Source organism: Haemaphysalis longicornis, unplaced genomic scaffold, assembly GCF_048455015.1.
Source record: "Haemaphysalis longicornis isolate Haplotype H1 unplaced genomic scaffold, Haemaphysalis longicornis Haplotype H1 scaffold_3, whole genome shotgun sequence".
In the NCBI taxonomy this organism is placed as follows: Eukaryota; Metazoa; Arthropoda; class Arachnida; order Ixodida; family Ixodidae; genus Haemaphysalis; species Haemaphysalis longicornis.
Window position 1 is genome coordinate 126,967,921 of NW_027526335.1, and position 21,115 is coordinate 126,989,035.

Genomic DNA, 21,115 nt, shown 5'->3' on the forward strand with positions numbered 1-21,115 from the left:
CCGGGACGCCTGCGTGACCAGGAACCCAGTCCAGAATCTAGCTAGTGCCAGTGTGTTTGGCCAGAAGAGTGTGGAGTGCACGCATCATATTAGCAGGAAGCAAATGCTCCTAAAACAAGCAGAGGCATCCTGACTGTCGCTGAGGATCACGTAGTTAGCAGGAGTGTCTAAGGACAACATTGTGTCAGTGATTACTTGGGCCTCGAGGGACAGTGCGGAAGGAGCGCCCGAGTATATTTTCTGCAAGGGAGGGTGGGCAGGAGAAACAATTACTGTGACACCGCGTGCGTCTTTGCAGGAGGAGGAATGTGTGTACGTCACTGTTGCTAGATCACCATAGCGGTAGAAAAGAGTGCATATTCGAGCTCGACGATGTCCTGAATGTGAGGTTGCGGATACGTGGATTGGAATTGTAGGAACTGTATGCGAGGGAGGGGATACCAAGACGGGGAATGTCGCTGTAATGTCCGGTAAGGAAGATACGTCGCAATGAAGTGAGCATAGGCAAAGACGGCCAAGCCATGTAAGGTGGCGACGAGTGTGTTGTGCCGCCAGATGAAGATCTACTTTATCTTACCGCGACGTGAACGGCTGAGCAGCCTACAACTCAGTGAGGGGGTATATAAAGGGATACCTGAAGCCGGACAGGTGACAGGTCGGAGTACCGCTCAAGCTCGGATCACTGCGATGACGTTAGTTTTACGTGTGGCAGGGCTTAAAGATTGCGAGTATAAATTAGAGAGTTGACAAGTCGCGTAATATTGTGTTCTCGTAGACCTTGGTGACGTCTGGTCATCCCGTATCCTCCAGGACGAAGACGAGGACGCGCAGCCAGGCCTTACGTGAAAGAGGGGGTGCATCGATCGTGAGTTCTACTGGAGAACGTTGGTCTTTAGCTTTAGCCCCCAAACGCTCGTCAGGGACGACGAGACACCCAGACTTCGGTGGAGATAATGTGAGACCTATGTTTGACCCGAAAGGGTAGACAGCATCAATGCCAGCCTGAATTGTTTCGGAGAGTTCAGCTGGGCGTACAGTCCGAAGGAAAGATTACGAACGTAATGAAGCAGACTTTGCAGGGGGAAGTGCTAAATTGAAAGGAGTCGTTGGAAAGGACAGATCCCTGAGGAACGCCCCTGGTAGGAGCCCAGGGGGTTTGGCGGCAACCCTCTAACACCAGCGAGTGAAGTCGTGTGGCCCCAACCTTATGAATGTAGTTTTGATTCGGGAGCTAGGCGTGAGTATCCGGATTCGCTCAAGAATGGAAGAGTGAGAAACGGCATGAAACGCTTTTATGCAGAAATGCATTATACTCGGCGGTTGTCGTGCGTCCCTTGGCCGGCGTGCGCAGCGCGTCTGATGATGATTGTGGCATGATGCTCCTAGAGATTGGCCAACCAAACAATCCATCACGAGATAGCTTCGCGTTCAACCACCATCGCCATCTTCCCGTAGGGGAACCGCTGAAGAAGAAGAAGGAGAATAAGACAAAGCTGCGAAGAGGAGGGCTGCGTGAGTTTTGGCTACCGTTATCCTCCTCGGCCGGCGCATCTTCACGATCTGAACCCGGTCGAAGAGCGGCTCATCGCGCCTCGACTCCCCTTCATGAGTATCAGGTGGCTGACTCGAGGCAACGGGCAGTTTGGAATCAAGGGACAGGCGGTGAACGTGCCCATCGACGTATCGAAGGTTGTGCGGTGCCTTCCTCGCATGGTACCCGAGGACGTTGCGTTCGACGTTCACATCAAGCAGAGGCTGATGAGTCCGGCAACGTACAAGCGCGGGTTGGTGAAGCGCGGCAACATCCTGGCTTGGCTCAAGCACCTGGAACACACCCCGTTGTATCGCGCCATCAACGTTCGGGTCGATTGGAGTCGGCTCGATCACTTCGATGACGGCGGCGAACGAGAGGAACCGCAGGAAGACGACGTCGATGATGCTGACGGTGAGTTCGAAACGATTCCCGACGACTTTGACGTGAACGATCCTCTGCAGTTGGCGGTTGCGTTCAACGCGGTCTCGAAGACGCTTCTCTATAACGAAGCGGAAATGACGGGTGTGGGAAAAGAAAAAAATTAATGATTACACTCACACTCTCGCCTCTCTCTTCGCCATTAATCGCATCACACTCATCGGTGCACCCAATGCATTTCTGCATCCTCACAATCCCCCTCGGGGAGGTGCGGGGATTTTTTTTGGCAGTCTAGACTCAAGATTGTTCTATGTTTGGCTGCACTCGGATATACGTCCACCTCTTGTTAAATTCGCAGCATCGTATCGTGGTAAGGCCTATGAGCGCGGAACCCAGTCATAGTCCAGCAAAAGAATTGGCTATGTTAAAGAAGCCAAGTTAGATGATGCTGCACCATACACACTATCATTTTTCGAACACAGGACGTAAGTGTAATATGGCGTAGACTGTTCAAAGCAAGCGATCTGCCTGGTTTTGGGATAGGGCGGATGTTAGCTGTCTTCCACACATGGGGAATAGGTCCTGTTCGTCCCGCTTCATTGATGAAATGTAGAAGGATATCTAGAGTGGAGTTCGGAAGGTTCCATAAGTGGGAGTATTTAATTATATTCGGTCCTGGTGTTGTGTTGTTTGTAATCGGCGAGTGGGGCACGCCGTTTAGTAAATCTCAATTCTTCGTCAATAGGTTCTTGTGTGGTACAAGTGACAGGAGATGGGGTGGGAGGCAAAGACGGAAAAGGAACGAAGGAAGCTTGAAGTTTGCCAGCCAAATCAGCCAAAGAAAGACCTGTCTTGCCGCGCGGAAGACAGACGTAAGTGAGTTGTTCGAAGACCGCTTGCGATTCACCATCGGTTGTGCCGGCTGGGAAGTTCTAGCACGGCATGGCACGGGAGACCACCTCGGATGCATTAGCGCTGCTACGCTACCATCGTAACTGAACTGGCGTACTTGTGAAACACCTTTTCAGTATAATTGTCTTGTTTTTGTTCTCAACCACAAATTAGATAGAACTTGTGTCGACATCTGTGGTCGCAGGCGAATTCAGCGCAGTGTTGCCTACCAAGGTTAACCACAACACCCCACACCGCGCCTGAAAAAAGCCCTACATTACCCTACACGATAATATTGGTGGCCCTACGCTGAGGGCTACGATAAAAAGTAATATCTTGCGGCATACATGTCAATTCTTGTGATTTTTGTTGTGCTTACTTCCATTTGTAATTTTTACATCCGATTTATATACGTTTACAGCTAACCTGTATATGTTTCTGTTTCGCAGTAAAGCGTGCGTGGAGAAGTCATCGTACAACGAAAATGTTCCGTCTCCGCAGCTAGTGATCTGTATTGCCTTCTTGAAGGGCTCCAGAATTAGCATTTTGGCCGCTGCTTTTGCCGTCGAGACAAGTGCACCTTCAATGGCCTTCGGAGTGACTGACGCTTTGCTAAAGCCAGGGTCTTTCTCGTCTGAGCACGCACGCATAAGTGGGTGGGGGGCTTGCATGCACAGCTAGGGTTCCCGCCCTCAATGATGCAAAACAATTGTAGTAGAATGGTTACAAAAAACCGCCGTAACTCTTATTGATTCAAAAAAAAAAATATCCGAAACAACTTATATGGCAGTTACCCGCTAAGGAATCTCTGACAGTCTTTCCTTTGATATACTTTTTCCTAATTACTTAGTTCGGCGAGAAGTTTTAAATACTGTTGAATTCCCGTCTCCTGTAAATACATGTGAATACGGCAGGAAAATAAACATCCCGGTGTTTGTGCACTGCAGCAAAACTAGAGCACTCCTAATTCTTATTGATCAAGTTGATTTGAAAATATTGTCACGAAGCCAAGGACAACGCAGTTGTTTGGAAAAGAAACAAGTTTATTGGAGCGAACTTGTGCTCCCCTAACAACTCAAAAGAATACAGAGGCGGCGAAGCAGCGGTCAACAAAGTTACGTACAGCCGGTAAAACGCTTGTCTATAACAGCGATTTAAACTTCAACCAGCTACATCCGAAAACTGCCGAAACATAATCGTTCCAAACATGTCGGAGGCAAAAGCGAAGGGCTAAGACTTCAGAATTCCGCAGTAGTTTTATTAAAATCCCGCTCCGTCGGGGCAGGATAGGGCTGAGAGTACGAACGCTGTGTTATAGACAAGCCTTTCACCGGCTGTACGTGCGTCGGCGAGCGTCGCAGATTCGAATGCCGCGGCGTCTGCTGTGCAGGCTTTTATCTTTCGGCGCGAGAGCATAGAGGCGAGAGTTTCTGGAACCGTCGATTCACATCCAGAACGTTGTAGATCACAGAAGATTATTCTGGGCGAGCGGCGTAAGGGCGAAACACTCTGCTTATCTGAATGTGACAGCCCGTGCGGCATAAAAATAAAGAATGGAACAAGCGCTTCGCATGGGACACAGATAACAGATCCGGGCGTGGCCGGGCATTAAAAGCAAACAATAAATAAGCAAACCCGTATATGGATCGCGGCATTACCCCCCTCTAAGAGTGCATCGACCCGATGCTAAAATAAAACGAAAATTCGAACAAACAGCAACAATAAAACAACAACAAAAAAGTTCGTCGACTTGCGAAGTATAGTTTCGAGGCGAACCATGTGGACGACTTCAGGTCGCGTGCGTCGTCGTGATGTGCCGGAATCACCACTGGGGATCACTTCGTAGGTTAATTGGCCAACACGTCGTAGAATCTCGTAGGGTCCGAAATACCGTCGCAGAAGCTTCTCACCGAGTCCGCGTCGTCGGATGGGAGCCCAAGCCCACACACGATCCCCTGGTTGGTACTCGGCGTCTCGGCGTCGGAGGTTGTAGCGGCCGGCATCCACCAGCTGCTGGTCCCTTATACGAACTCGAGCGAGCTGGCGGGCCTCCTCCGCACGTTGAAGGTATCCTTGGACGTCGGCGTTGAGGTCGTCTTCTTCTACATGCGGAAGCATGGCGTCGAGCATCGTAGTCGGTCGTCTTCCGTAGAGAAGCTCGAATGGTGTCATCTGCGTAGTTTCCTGCGTCGCTGTATTGAACGCAAACGTCACATACGGGAGGACTTCATCCCAAATCTTATATTCAACGTCGACGTACATAGACAGCATATCCGCAATCATCTTCTTCAGACGTTCCGTTAGTCCGTTCGTTTGGGGGTGGTACGCCGTCGTTCTTCGGTGATCCGTGTTGCTGTAGCGTAAGATTCCTTGCATCAGCTCCGCGGTGAAGGCCGTTCCGCGGTCCGTGATTAGGACTTCAGGGGCTCCATGTCGCAGCACAACTTGGTTTATAAAGAACTTGGCGACTTCTTGTGCAGCCCCCCGCGGAAGAGCGGCGGTCTCTGCGTAGCGCGTCATGTAGTCTGTCGCTACGACAATCCAATTGTTCTCCGATCGTAACGTCGGGAACGGGCCTAGAAGGTACATTCCAATCTGTTGAAAGGGCCTCGACGGGACGGTGATCGGTTGCAGAAGTCCGGCGAGTCTTGTCGGCGGCGTTTTTCGTCGCTCGCAGCCGCGGCAACTCCGAACATAGTGGGTGACGTCGTATGTAAGGCGGGGCCACAAGTACTTCGCCTTAATTTTTGCAATAGTGCGAGCTGTGTCGAGATGTCCGCAAGACGGGTCGTCGTGGGACGCTTCCAAAATTTCGTCACGAAGGTCTTCGGGAATGACAAGTAGGTAATTCGTTCTTGTTCCGGGGCTGAAATTCGTCTTCACGAGGACGGAGTTTTTGAGGCTGAATAATGGTAAGTTCCGCTTGAATGCTCTAGGCACGTCGACGTTTCGTCCTTCGAGGTAGTCGATCATTACGGGCAAGTCGGGGTCGGCACGCTGCCGGGCGGCTAGGTCGCTCTCCGTAACAACCCCGAAGAACGCGCTGTCTTCATCGGCGTCTTGTGGTGGTGGGTCGACAGGGGCGCGGGACAGGCAGTCGGCGTCGGAGTGTTTCCTGCCGGATTTGTAGACGATTGTAACGTCGAACTCTTGCAGGTGCAAACTCCACCGCCCAAGACGGCCAGAGGGGTCCTTCAAATTGGCGAGCCAACACAGCGCATGGTGGTCTGTTACAACCTTGAACGGTCTGCCATACACGTATGGGCGAAATTCTAAAATGGCCCATATAAAAGCCAGGCACTCTTTTTCGGAGGCAGAGTAGTTTTTCTCCTCCTTCGACAGACCACGGCTGGCATAGGCGGTTACGTTTTCGCACCCGCTTTGTTTTTGGACAAGGACGACACCCAAGCCTATATCACTGGCGTCCGTATGTATTTCCGTTTGGGCGTTTTCGTCGAAATGAGCGAGCACGGGCGGGCTTTTCAGGTGTTTTTGCAGCTCGCAGAATGCCTTTTCTTGGTCGTCTTCCCAGCTGAAAGGGGTGCTATCTTTCGTCAAGCGCGTGAACGGCTCTGCAATGCGTGCGAAGTTTGCGACGAAGCGCCGGTAGTATGCGCACAGTTCAAGAAATCTGCGCACGCCCTTCTTATCTTTCGGTCTTGGGAAGTTCAGTATGGCTGAAGTTTTCGCCGGGTCAGGCAGGGCTCCCGCGGCGTTGACGGAATGGCCCAAAAACTTCAGTTCCTCGTACGCAAAGCGGCACTTTTCCGGCTTCAGCGTTAACCGCCACGTACGGATGGCCTCGAGTACAGACTGCAACCTTGCGACGTGTTCGTCGAAAGTCCGGGAGAATACCACAACGTCGTCGAGGTATACGAGGCAGGTGTGCCACTTCAGGCCGGCTAGCACAGTGTCCATGACTCTTGGAAACGTTGCTGGCGCCGAGCACAGCCCAAACGGCATCATCCTGAACTCATATAGACCGTCCGGGGTTATAAATGCAGTCTTCTCTCGGTTTCTCTCGTCCACTTCAATTTGCCAGTAGCCGGTCTTCAGATCCATCGATGAGAAGTACTTCGCATGGCAGAGGTGGTCGACGGCGTCATCGATTCGTGGCAGGGGGTACACGTCCTTTTTGGTGATCTTGTTCAATCGCCGGTAGTCAACGCAGAATCTCAGTGTGCCGTCTTTCTTCTTCACGGGTACGACCGGCGCAGCCCACGGAATTTTCGATGGCTGTATGATGTCGTCGTTGAGCATGTCGCCGACTTGAGTCCGGATGGCTTCGCGCTCGTGTGAAGAGACGCGGTACGGTGACTGTCGGGTAGGTCGGGCTCCATCCTCGGTTATTATCCGGTGCTTCGCCAGAGGTGTTTGACGTAACTTTGAGTTCGACGAAAAACACTCGCTGTAGCGACGCAGCAAAGCCAATAACTTGTTCCTTTCTTCTTGCGGTAGCGCCGGATTCACGTCGAAGGGGTGCGGAAGCTTGAAGGTATATTCGGGTGCACGTTCAAAGTCGGCGACTGCTATCACGTCACTTGCTTGTTGCGTTTCTTCGACAAACACAATTGCAGCGCCCTTGTTTAAATGCTGGTACTCCTCGGTGAAATTGGTGACCAAAACGTGGGATTTGCGCTGCCTAAACCGCGCAATGCCTCTTGCGACAGACACACCACGGTCGAGAAGCAACCTTTGGTCACTCTCCAGGATAGCGTCGATGTCGGGAGCAGCACCTTCACAGTAGACGGTGATCATCAAACTTGCGCGGGGTGGCAGGGTGACGTGATCATCGGTGATCCTTACAGCTGCACGGTTTTCCGGGTTCGACTCCGGCGTCATGGAGTGGTCGGAGGAAAAAGTTATCGACTTCGTCTGCAGCTCGAATATTGCGCCGTTGTCCGTCAAAAACTCCATTCCGAGAATTACGTCGCGGGAGCAGTTGGGCAAAACGACGAACACCGCAGGGTACGTCGTGCCGTCTATGGTTACGCGCGATGTGCATGTTCCACTTGGCATCACGAGGTAGCCTCCTGCTGTGCGTATGTGTGGACCGTCCCATCTAGTCATAACGTTCTTCAGCTTAGACGCAAATGGTCCGCTCATTACGGAGTAGTCGGCTCCTGTGTCTACGAGGGCGACTACATCAAAGCCGTCGATGGACACCTTGACGTCGGATGCCGCCTTCCTCGAGTTCCGGGTGCGTCGGGGCGTCGCATCTCGGCTTGTGCGTGTTGACGGTCGGGCACTGTGCGTCGTCGTTGTCGTCGTCTTCTCAGCGGACGTCTCGGTCAGGTCGGGTACGCGTCGCGGCGTATAGCTGCCGTCGTGTTCGGGAGTCTCGTCAGGGTTAGGTCGGGTCGTCGGGATGAGGGCATGTCGTGAATCACTGTCTTCGGCGCGTCCTTGCGTCGTTGGAGGGTTTCCAGTTTTTCACCGTAGAGCAACCGCTCCGTCTGGCGTCTGAAAACGCCTCGAGCTCAAATAAAGTTACTACTACTACTACTCAAGAAGTTGCTGCTTTTAGTTTCCACCGCTTGGGCTGGGGGACCTTCCACGGGCGAAGTCAGTGTTGCTACGGCGGTTCGGCGATTGGCATGGGTAGGGCGACGGCGAACGGTTGAAACGCGCTGGGCTACGGCTGGTTTCAGATAGATACTCATCGATCTCACGTGGTCGTTGGCCAGGGAGAGGGCGAGGTGTGTCGACGGAGAAACCACGCAGTCCGAGTCTCTTGTATGGGCAGCGACGGTAGATGCGGTCGGCCTCTCCGCAGTGGTAGCACAGAAGGCGGTTATCGGGAGTTCGCCATACGTCCGTCTTCCTCGGCGCCTGGTTTCGGGCTACCGGGGATCGGGCGGGTGACAGAGGGCGGCGGTACGGCGGGGCCTCTTGACGGCGTGTTGGAGCAGGGCGGGGTCGACGAACAGCCGTGGAGTATGTCATAGCTTGTGGCTCTCGGGGTACCTCGGATGGCGTAGAAGTTCCCAACGCTTGTTGCACTTCTCTAATCACGTTGGTGAGGGAAGCGACTTGGGGCTGCGGCGGCGTTGGGAGAAGTTTCCGCAGCTCCTCTCTCACTATTGCGCGGATAGTCTCGCGTAGGCTGTCGGCCGGGATCCGCGTGCTGTCAAAAGTCGTTCGCATTGGCCGCGCCAACAAAGTTGCGGTCATACTGCTTAGCACGCATTTCGAGGGCTTTCTGAATGGTGCTGGCTTTGGTCAAGAATTCGGCGACGGTTTTGGGCGGATTTCGGACAAGTCCAGCAAACAGTTCCTCCTTCACCCTAAGCATAAGAAGCGCAACTTCTTTTCTTCCGTCATTTCGGGGCCCGCGCGGCGAAATAGCTGCTTCAACTCTTCAACGAAGATCACGACTCCTTCGTTGGGGTGTTGCGTGCGCGTTTCCAACAAAAGGGCGGCTCGTTCTTTCCGCACGACGGTAGTGAAGGTCTTAGTGAACTCGCTTTTGAACTGAGCCTAGTTTGTCAAGGAGCTCTCGTGGTTCTCGAACCAAGTGCGAGCCGAATCTTCAAAGTAAAAGAAAACATGCCGGAACGTTTGTGCGTCGTCCCACCTGTTGAATTTCCGGACGCGCTCCAGTTTCTCCAACCATTCTTCTGGGTCGTCTGCGGGGGCTCCTCGGAATGATGGCGGTTCCCGTGGCTGCTGCAGAACGACGAGAGGATTGGCTTGGTTGGCCATGGTGCTGGTTGCGACGTCTTTCTTCTTCGCTTTCTCCGGTAGTAGACCGAACTCGGTTGGTAAATCTTGCAGGCGGAGGCTAGCTCTTGTTGGACGGGCTTGGCGGCTTCCAGAGGTTGTAGTGGGCATGAAGGGTGCGTACCCAGCACCTCTACCAGATGTCACGAAGCCAAGGACAACGCAGTTGTTTGGAAAAGAAACAAGTTTATTGGAGCGAACTTGTGCTCCCCTAACAACTCAAAAGAATACAGAGGTGGCGAAGCAGCGGTCAACAAAGTGACGTACGTGCGGCGGCGAGCGTCGCAGATTCGAATGGCGCGGCGTCTGCTGTGCAGGCTTTTATCTTTCGGCGCGAGAGTTTCTGGACCGTCGATTCACATCCAGAACATTGTAGATCACAGAAGATTATTCTGGGCCAGCGGCGTTAGGGCGAAACACTCTGCTTATCTGAATGTGATAGCCCGTGCGGCATAAAAATAAAGAATGGAACACGCGCTTCGCATGGGACACAGATAACGGATCCGGGCACGGCCGGGCATTAATGCAAACAATAAATAAGCAAACCCGTATATGGTTCGCGGCAATATGCTCAATTTCATATTAGAAATAAACGTGTTTTGCTTTCCCTACTCGTTGGACTGCGCCCAGCTTCGCTGTTCATTTTTCTTCCCACAGTGAAAGGGCACTGAAATTTGTATGCACCGCCGGCTGCCAAACCACAAGCTGTGTCCATCCCATGTTAACGATGGGCAGGTACCCCTTGCTTGACGTCATTAGAGCCAGGCGCCATATGACTGACAGTTATACAGTTTCATATTATGATGCACTGCGTATATTAGTATGGAACTCTATTCCTGCAGTCACTTTTTCCTCTATGCTGCTGATAATGAGTGGTCAATTCTTAAGACATCTTTCCTCCCGGCAGGCATGCCGCTGGCTCCTGGCCTTTCCCGGATTTGCCGCATTTTCTTCGGTTCTCTGCCTGAGGGTCGCACTGCCGAAACACAATATGGCCGACAAACTTCGCATTAAAACACGCTAGAAAGAATTATTTCGTACTTTTGAGGCTTTACTTGGGTTAGGGTTTCAAGTCCAATAAAAACAAATGAAAATTGCCCTAAGCTTGCCAAAAAAAGGCTTAACTACTGCCCCACGGCCTTACCACGAGAGAAAAAATCCAAAATCGCCGTACACGTGTACGGTGAAAACCATACCGTTGGCGACACTGCTTTAGTGTCGGCCTCTTGCGGCCGTATCGCTTTCGTTCAGAGCCGCGGTTTCATTTTCCGCAAATGCGAAATACTCAAGGGCAAATACAGCGCTACCACATAATGTGAGGGCGAATAATACTATATCTGTTGACGCCTACACCGAGTATCGGGTTGAAACACGGCAAGCGATGCACGCTGGTGTCTTTTTTTTTGCGAGATGCGGATGCAAAATGCATGCGCATCACACTGGGCACCGTCATAGCGTTTTCAGTGTTGCAAAGTGAAGAACTTGCCCTGTAAAGTTTTCATAGATAGCGCATTTACATTTTGTGTTTAACCATATTTATATTAGGGCACATGAGCGTAACCAAGCGTCAGACAGACAGACAGACAGACAGACAGACAGACAGACAGACAGACAGACAGACAGACAGACAGAGCCCAATCTTCTCCTTTACGTAAACCAAAAAAATTATACCATCTTCTCACGTGGGAACCCTAAGGGATGCAAAGCCGTGGAGTAGTAGCGTGTTAATTGGTTGTTACAGTAAGGACACGTGTAGTAGAGTATTAAATGTGTTCTTTATTTATCGAGTAGTATGGAACGTTTTGCGGCTTCTCGTTCTCAAAGCGAGGAATCCGCTGTTCGACCCTGACATTTCGAAGCGTTGTAACGTTGCCGAACGCAATCTGGATCAGCTACTCACCGCTGGCCTTTCAAAGCGGCTTCTCGTTCTCGAAGCAAGGAATCCGCTGCTCGAAGCTGCCGCTTACGTTCGGCGTCCCGAGCTCTCTTCTGTGCAGCCTTGTGTTCGGAGGTGCTCGCGGTTCTGACAGTGTGCTGGCTGGCGCTAGTTGAAGGTGTGCCAGCCAGTTCGCTGACGGAATCGTTGGCGCCCATTTCCAGTCATCGGACGGCGCAGTAGCGAAGAAGCAACTGAGCGGAGCGCGGACCGGGTTTTTTTGCAGAGCAGAGGGAGTGGAGTGGAGGAGCAGCGCGCATGCGCATGATTGGACAGCTGGTGTGGAGAGGGGAGAGGAGGAGCCGCGCGCGTAGCGCACAGGTGGTGTGGAGAGGAGGAGCAGCGCGCGCTAGCGCACAGGTGGTGTGGAGAGGAGGAGAGGTGCGGACACCGGACGCCGACGGACGACGGAGGGCTGACTGAGATGCTTTGCATCTAAAAACGCTGCTTTTAGATGGGAAGCGTCTTATGGCCGATTCGTGTCCCGCGCTGTTGCAGCCGGCGTCCACCCTCCACTGCGCATGCGCGTCTCTCCTCCTTTCTTAAGGCGCACAGGGGAGGGCACGAGCCGCTGCCGCGAAACAAGCAGCGGCGAGCAGCGCATCCCGAACGCCGCACACCTCCACTGCGCATGCGCGTCTCTCCTCCATTCTCAAGGCCACACGGGGAAGCGCACGAGCCGCTGCCGAGCGCATCCCGAACTCCGTGCACGTGAAGCGAAACGTAAACGTCAGCGCAGAAAAGCGGTGTTGCGCTGGCGTCCACACCTCCACTGCGCATGCGCGTCTCTCCTCCATTCTCAAGGCCGTACAGAGGAGGGCAGGAGCGGCTGCTGAGAAACGGCAGAGGCCAGTGGCACATCCCGAGCTTTGTGCACGCGAAGCGGAACGTAAACGTCAGCGCAGACAAGCGCTGTTGCGCCGGCCTCCACACCTCCACTGCGCATGCGTGTCTCTCCTCTATTATCTATTCTCTATCCTCTATCCTCCTCCTCAGAGCCGCATAAACAAGGTTAGCACACTACCACCCTACCCACACGTCTTCTTACTCTAACACCATTCATCAACTCTTCTTACACACAACCCACCCCCCATTCTGCTCCGCATCCTAATCATGGTTTGCCGCACGGGAATATGGCGTCATTTTTTAGTGTATAGCTCATTGGGTAAAAAAGATACGGACCAGCTGAGTCGTTTTTAGTACCAAAATGGCTCTTTATTACCCTACTGAAACAAAAAAGTAAACTGTCGAAATTTAAAAGAAAAATGAGTGAATTACAGCATGGGTGCAAGGGAAACCAACGGCATCCGGAATAGAATCAGAGAACACATTGCAACACGTGAACTTGGTTGATCTAGCTGATTCAAGGAGGATCTAGTGAATCCGTTGCCGCCTTTAGCCTACGTATGGATGTATATGTTGACTAAAGTTACACGCACCTCGACATGGAATAAGTTGGTCGTTGCTTGGCACGTCGTTAGTCCTAGATCACGGTAACCACACGCTAAACTGAATATATCTGTACCATTTCAACTAAGCTTTATGGCATATTTCCTATTATTCTGCCGTCGCAAAATCAATGCCGTGTAGTATTCCGTATTTGGATGCCAAGTGAGGGGAACCTTTTATATTTCACATTATACCTGTAGGGCATTGGTCAAATATGATGGCAGCTATGGTACGTTTCCTCTTTAACCAATTCTATTCATTATATTCGACTTGGAGACGAGGAATTCTCTTATTTCCAATCGCTGCGAAGTCAGAATACCTCCTTGAAACAACCCCCTCTGGAGCCCAATAGGGCAGTATGGTTTCGTGACTCATTGTGCATAGAAGTCGTTGGAGTTTAGCATCACCTGAGAAATTCACGTCCGCATTTTTCAGCGCAACATGATCCCCTTTAATGAAAATTAAAGTAATGGTTACATAATTTTGTAGGCTGCCCTATGTGTGGAAGTCGTGGCAGCATGGCTGAACTCAGACCGCTGGGACTTGTGACTGCGCATAATTGAGAAGAAGGAGGGAAAGTAGATTGCGAAGAAGGTAAGAACAACGGTGAGGCATTATGCGTTGAAGGAAGACAGCGACGCAATTTGCGTTTCACTTCACTGTACCCCCGTTCACGCTATATTTGAATGCAATTTTATGTCAGGCTCCCCGCAAATCAATGTGGCAGTGTGGCAGGAAGTGAAAGCGTTTCTTCATGAAAGCCGTCTGCATCTGGAACGCTGTGGTTTAAAGATGCTTTGTGAACTTTTCCTCAAATTAATAATCACAAGCTTCGTTTAGCTCAAGTGTTTATTCAGATACATCTTTTGCCCTTTATCCGAATATATTCATTTGCGGAAAATTCTTGATGAGCATCCGAGCAGCAATATACCCCCGCCCTTGGGCTACAGCTATTCCAACAACTACCTTATATTTTTTAGTGGCGTTTATGTTAGGTCATGATTTCTAAAAGCGGTAAAAATTTATTTGTTAATTCATGCCAAGAGCAGTGGTAAACAGCAGCGTCAAGTGTGCACGCTACTATCTCGTTAAACATAACGTTAAACGAGGTTTCACTTTAAACAGATTCGCAAATAGCCTTGGTATGTGGTTCTAACAGCAAATGGTAAGAAATTATAAAACCTAATTCTTCGGTGTGTAACATGCCAGGTCGCAAGATTTTCTAGTCGGTTCTAGCCATGGTTCAGGTACAAATTACGTGTTCTTTCTGCATAAAGATGTTCAAACTTTTCTTGAAATTTATATTTTTATGCAGTTGTTTGTATTGCTCGAACCAGTCTTGTAACTGACAAAAACATATCAAAACAAGCGAAGAAATCAACGCTTCTTACCATGCATTCAGCACCAGCCTGGAGAAATCTGTACTCTAGTTCCGTATCACTTCCTACCTTGTAGCAAAGTATAGCACAGCCAAGTTGTGGCTCACCCTCTTTGCCCTGTAAGAATACCCATGGATCTGTTAGAACATGGCATTTTAAATATCCGCATTTTGTGAACGCAATATATTTTTGATGTCTGGAACACAATATTTGTATTGGGAAAAATGTACCGGGCACCATTATTCACCAGTTAATCGCGGCTGTTCAGTGACATCCCCAATATTTATGTTACATGCAGTGATGCACTTGACAAGAACCCTGTACCTAATAGCGATTTGTATAATTGCTACACGGGTGAAAATTGGGAAAATATGCATAATATTTTTGTTTTGTTTAATTAGTAGGCCTGCTTGTATGGTTTTGGGGTTGGGTTCTATGAAGTTAGAATTCAATAACAACGGAAAAAAGTTTCCGTTGTAAAGTACAAGAAGTGTTTATGCGCTAAAATTGTTCTCCCCCCCTGCAAGGTAAAATGTTTATCAGAAACTCCTGGACGCTTTAAATTACTAGTGTGACGATGTGTTCACGAGAAGCTCCACTTTTCCTCACTGTGGTATTTTTGGTTGTCGATGAGGTCTACCTTGCCCCGATAAATTTGTGCGACTCCGAGTGCCCGACATAAAATCTAGTTGCTTATTTTGCATTTTAATCATGCCGTCTCAATTTATCTTTTAGGACTGCCCCGGATTTTTGTGAATACCATTATAGCTATAGGTAACCTATGACCACCAAGAAAACAGCATTCTACGCCGTCAGATGCATTTCTTGTGAATTTTGTAGAGCGATGTCATTCCAAAGAAGTCATGTATAAGTCATTCATATTTATGCCTATAACGATGCCATTTATATTCCTCGCTGCGCGATACACGCCTCTGAACAGAATTTCATAATCGTTCCCCTTAAGAGATTTTACAGGTACGTTGGATTCAGCAGTTAGACTGACAGCGACTGGGATGTGCTTTAACGCAAATATTTGGCATACCCTAATTGCACAAATTTTTTATAACTTTAGAAAGTTCGCATTGTGTTTAACCCAGGGTACTTGCATTCAAAACTAGCTTAGGTGTGTGGTGTGCAGATTTACCGCATATTGGTTCCTGTACGAATTTTAAAGCAAAGCTTTTTACCTCTACCCCCCAAGGGTTCTTTCGCGACCGTTGGTGTCACCAGAAAACTCCCGCAAACAAATAAAAGAAACTACTGCTCTGCCAGGAATCGAACCTGGAACTAACAGAGTAACAAACCAAGAGCCCGTTATCTTACCGGTTTAACTACGAGCCAACGCCAAGACGGGGAAGAAAAGTGGTGCACTCACCAAGTACATCTACGGGTTTAACCCCAGCATTCTCGCTGAATGCCATGCGATAGCGATTAAAGGAAGCTCACATCAACCCATGGTATCTCACTCCTAGTACATCAATGTGCTAAAGCCTGTGGCTTCCAGTACACACGTTAAAATTCTCAGCTCCTTGTCGTCCGCACTCACGACAAACGACACACCAAATAACACATTCAAATATTCCTTGATGGCCAGGCCATCACTCCAAACCGCAGCATCAAGATACTGGGCCTACATCTTCAGACCAACACCAAGAGTGACGGATCCTTGCAGCGCCTCAAAAACACCATCAATAAAATTATACACTTGATCAGGCGAGTTGGCACCAAGAAGCGAGGCCTCAAGGAATCCGGTACGTTTCAAGCTTATGTCCTCTTGAGAATCACTTACGTCAACCCCCTTCCTTCCTTCTCGGCAAGGAGGAATTAAGATGCTTTATATAATGATTAGAAAGGCGATTGAGCAAGCCATTGGTCTTCCCATGAGTGCGTCCACCGAAAGGCTGCTTAGCACGGGGCTCTACAACACGGTGGAAGAGCGGTTAGAGGGCCATCTTTCTATCCAGAAGCACCGAATGACCAGAACTGCGGCGGGTCGCAGCGTCCTCCTCCAGATCAGCTGGGCAGCACAGAATGCCAATCCGCTTGATATACTCCTGGACTTTTACAGACGAGAACTAAAGATGCTCCCTTTGCTTTGAAATATAAACCTTTCACACGACGAGGGTCGCCGACAAGCACGGGCTCAAGCACTCAACACCAGCTTTGGTGGGCATCATGCAGTTATCTACCCAGACGCCTCCAAACATAGAGAGCAGCAGTACGCCATCATTGTGGCTACCTCCAGAACCAACCTTCTTGCGTGTGCCGCACTAGAGACCGAAGAATTGACGGCAGCAGAAAATGCAACCATCGTCTTGGCTCTCAGTCTAACGAGAGTTTGTAAGGTAGTCACCGATTCCCAACGAGAATACCAGGATAACCAGTCGGGTTAGGTGTCCCGACCTGCACTGCGGGTGCTAAAAAACCACTCATGAAATGGTTTTATTAAGCTCATGAGGACACCAGCTCCCGCTTCCATGGAGGGCAACGAATACTCCCCACGAAGCCTGAACTTTTACCCCCCCCCCCCCCCCGTGCTGTGGAGCTGCACGAGGACAGTCGCCCGCTTCTCTCGTTCAGGGACATAACCCAGCCTTATCGCCTTCTGAGAAAGAACCTACCTTCGCCCTACCCTGACCTCTCCAAGAAAAACAAAATACCTTACGGCTCATACAATGCGGCTCCTTCCCACACCCGACGCGCCTTCACTTGACGAACCCGAATCGATCGCTACATTGCTGAATGTAAATTTTGCTAAGAAGTAGGAACACTCTGCCACATAATCGGGGTGTGCGACTTTAGCCCTGAACACCCTCCTTTCTTTCCGTCAACTACCGAACAAGAGCAATGTGAGATGTCGCTGTCCAGCCCCTCTCTGCCTAAACAGTTTCAGCTGGGGGGAAGAGCACAGGCGGCGCGGTCTGAATATCGACTACAGTGAGAAAGGAACCACTTCCCTGGGCGGCACTCTGTGCCGTTCAGAAATCTGAATAGAAGTGTTTACTCTTCTTGCCCCTCCTTCGTCTCTGCAGGCGGTCTCATCGCCTCGGTCCTCGACGGCAGAGACGGAGACGTCAGGTCGTCTAACCGGGTTTGAGCTTTAATTTTATAAAAAACGAGTTTCCACTCATGTGCTACAACAATTCAACTCAATCGACCACTGTTCATGCATCGTGCATTGATTTAACCTTACCAAGAATATATCTTTGAAGTAAAGAGGGCGTGGTTAAGTGCATTCCACTTCTTTCTGGTTTCACTATTTGTAGATCTACGTGAGTGAATTTAAGTGACGTCGCCGTGGGTAATCATTGTGCGTGTCGTTTAGAGCTTTGCTTTCCAACCACATTCACAGTGTGGATTGGCGCTAATTTTTTTTTGAACGGAGGTGAGTGTACAAAGAACTCCAGTGCCAGGAATATAGAATAAAGGTACGCCATGGCGGACCCTTACAGCAGAAAGCTTTGTAATCTGAATGTTGCCTTTCTCGGTGTGAAGCTTGTAGTGAGGAAGGGGAAACAAACGAATGCTGCCATGGCCTACGTCTCGGGTCCGAAGCAAATGCCATACAGACTATATACTGCTCCGGGTGGTTGTTTTATGTATGCAGACTTTCCTAAAAGATGACTGCACAGCGTATGTCGCTACGGACTCTACAGCATCGCCTTGGCAACCCGAGGCTGTAATGTTCGGGTACATGCCCCTATGATGATGGTGAAGATTAGTGGCTGTGCCTTTGAATCTGGCTGTCAGTTGTCATCAACCGTCTTGCCGGTCTTATTACACTTATTTGCCCAACTCTTGGCTAACCTGATAAATTTGCCTTTCCCACCCCCATCACCCCAGTTGTAAATTACTATCGCTCCCTTCCCCTTTTTTCCTCCCCCTCAGTTCCCAATTTTCATCCGTATGATTACTGCGCCTGCGTATCCATCCCTTCCCTACTTTCCCTCCGCCACCATTTCAGGCGCATCTTTGTCACCTCTATGGCTCGGAAGTTGAGGCTCCCCCTCACACCAAATCCCAAAGCCTCCGCCATCGTCGTTTCTCAGCTCGCGGTGGTAGTATCTCTGTGCAGGCCCTGACAACATGGTCTATAGTTTTCCGATCACTGCCGCAGCATGCGCATGTTTCATGCTGCTGCCTGTAGATTCCGGTGTACGCCCGGGTTCTCAGGCACCCCACCCGTCCCTTCGAAGGAGACTGCACTGCCTCAGGTATTTCCACATAAACCTTCTTTCCTGATTTCTTGTTTCTCTGTCCTATAAGCCTCCTCCACGGTCTTTTATCTTTCATTCTCTGTGCCCACTTCGCCGTCTCTGCTGCCGTGACCAGTTTTTTCTAATTTCGAAGACGTCTAGTGGCCTCTCTCTGTGGCGGCTTTGGAAGGCGAGTGCCACTTAATTGGACGGAGCAAATGAAAATTGTACAACTTGAATGTAAGCAGATTTTGAAGAAAGACTTCATAAAATACGCTAAACTACTTAAAGCGCACTGACAGGCAAAAGTTCAGCAAAGCAGAGTATAAATTGTGGGTTCTTCGCCCCCCCATCCCCCCCCCCTAAAGTTTCAAAAGCACAGGGCGAGCCTCCCTAATTTTTTTTTATTTATTTGTACATACTGCTAGCCTAACAAAGGCTTTAGTGATACTAACGCTGCAAATATAAATTTTCAAGATGCACTTCCCCAAATACCTAATAAGGCGCACTCACAAGTAAAAGATAGCACTGCAGAGCTCGAATAGTGGCTGCTTGGCCCCGCCAATATTTCGCAAGAGTCCAGTTTTTGAGCATTCCAAAGTAAGATTTTGAGGAGGCTATCGCTTGCTCTTTATGGCTAGAGCCGAACCAAGTTTGCGTTTTTCTAAAAGTGGGGCAGATATGCCGCACAACCAAAATAATGTGATGACTATAATACAATTATTAAGATTATGTGCTAAACAGCCATGGTGTACATGATAGTAGGGAATGCATTGTATGGGGAGATGTCATCAAATAGCTTTTTTAGGGACAGTTGTTTTCCAAACAGCGAAATTTCACGTTATGATCAAATGTATCTCCAGGAACGCTCAGCTGATCCTTCTCCACATTAAAGCATCGAAAAGTTGCGGCGATGCAGTAATAAGCGAATATTTGTCATTATAACGTATGTTTTTTTTAAATGACTGGACTTTAGGAAGGCGTTTTACGGCCGCATTAGTTGCCGTGTGCGGTAAAGTTGAAAATGTGACAAATCAAAGTGCAGGTCTTATTTAGGTTTATGGCCCTTAAAATCTGTCTGACTGTTCAATACCCGGAAAAGTGCCTGCCTGGCAGCCGTCACGTGGTCGCTTAAATATATATAAAATCTAGCGATTCTCTGACAGCGAAATTTTCTTCGGAAGAGTAGTTATAACCGAGTTCAGAGAAATGTAATGTGCTTGCCTTTAGTGTACCTCATCTTAAAGTTTCATTTCAGAGTAAAGATTACCTAATAAAATGGCAAGATTTCCCAAGTGGGAGTGCAGGGTGGAACAGGAAGTGAACATCAACAAGACTTGTTTGCGCGATCGGATTCATCCAAGCCGTCGGAAAGCAGGTTGGAGGCCGCCTGTAAAATGGTGCTTTAGAGGCTCAAGAGAAGCTATCCATCTTGGTCGCTCGAACGGCCTGGTGAAGGAGTCGGACACGTCCTTTTTCATTGGGTGGTTCCTGCAAAAGGGAAGCGCTTTTGCAAGCGATGAATCCTGAGTGATGGCAGCGATTTCTTCAAGTTGAACTGTCCAACCGGTTGAATTGCACGGGAGAGGAAACTCGGAAGTATTGCGTCGATTGACCTTCATGTGAGGGCCAAGTCACTGTAACTAGCCAGAAAGCAAAAAGCGGTACCCCGTGTGGCTTCCCTGTCCAAAACCTCCACCTTTCCTTTGTTACAAAGATTGCAATGGCTCTAGAGCATAGGTCAGCACTAGGTTCATACGTCATTGTTAAATTAGTCTGTGTTTTCAGTTGAATGTGGATTGCTGTTTGCCCTCCTTGAAAGGTCGCATTTTTGCTACTGTGCATATTTGTAAGTTTCGTGTGAAAAAGCGATTGAACTGGCTGGTGCAAACATTAAACTAGATATTTCTGCAAATTTTCGATCTTCAAGGATTGCATTCAAACTAAGCAATGAATCTGCCATAAACATAAAGGACCCTTAGCTGCCCTAAAGGCGTCGAGGAGTCCTTGGTTAAAGTTTCTGTTAAGCCTCCAAACCAAAATACAAAACCGTGGTTCTTCTTAACGAGTAAATATGTGTCAGGTGCCACAAGTCTAACAAGGTCGAAGGAATGGCACCTAAATGTGTTCTTTACCGCCAAGCCACATACGGAAGGTGTACCTTTCCCAGCTATTGCCAGTGAACGCGGGAACCAGCATCACAGTGGGGCTCTTCGATGTACAGTCTCGGACTGACCGCGGACTCCCCGAGAAGCAGTCCGGCATTCGATTTTCACATGTATCCCTATGGCTTCGGGGATCCTCGGATTACCCGCGGACTATCCGCGGTGACTACGAGACTGTAAATTGAAGAGCCCCGGTGTTTTACCGTTTTTCGAAAGGCACCTGTCGACATTACAAATTGTAGACACTTATATTATTCCGTGTCACGGGCATGTGGATAATTTCTACAGGAATGAAATCCAGACCGGTAATCTGCATTACGCATTGATATGGATCACTTTGCGTATTAACAAGTTTTGCTTCAGTGTTGTTCTGTGTTTTCCTTTCTTCTTTGTCCCGCTTTTTTGCGCTGTGAAGTTGAACTTGCCCAAACTACTCCGGTTTTCTTCGTTAGAGTAGACAGAAT

The 21,115-nt window shown here is 49.5% G+C and overlaps 1 long non-coding RNA gene across 1 annotated transcript in view; it reads right to left on the reverse strand.

Moving 5' to 3' along the window:
• The window catches only part of LOC144173423 (uncharacterized), a 145,758-nt gene that overhangs the window by 22,025 nt on the left and 102,618 nt on the right, over positions 1-21,115 (reverse strand). Inside the window, exon 6 of the long non-coding RNA XR_013323263.1 lies at positions 14,303-14,407. This is a non-coding gene — a long non-coding RNA (uncharacterized LOC144173423). The remainder of the gene's footprint in view (positions 1-14,302; positions 14,408-21,115) is intronic.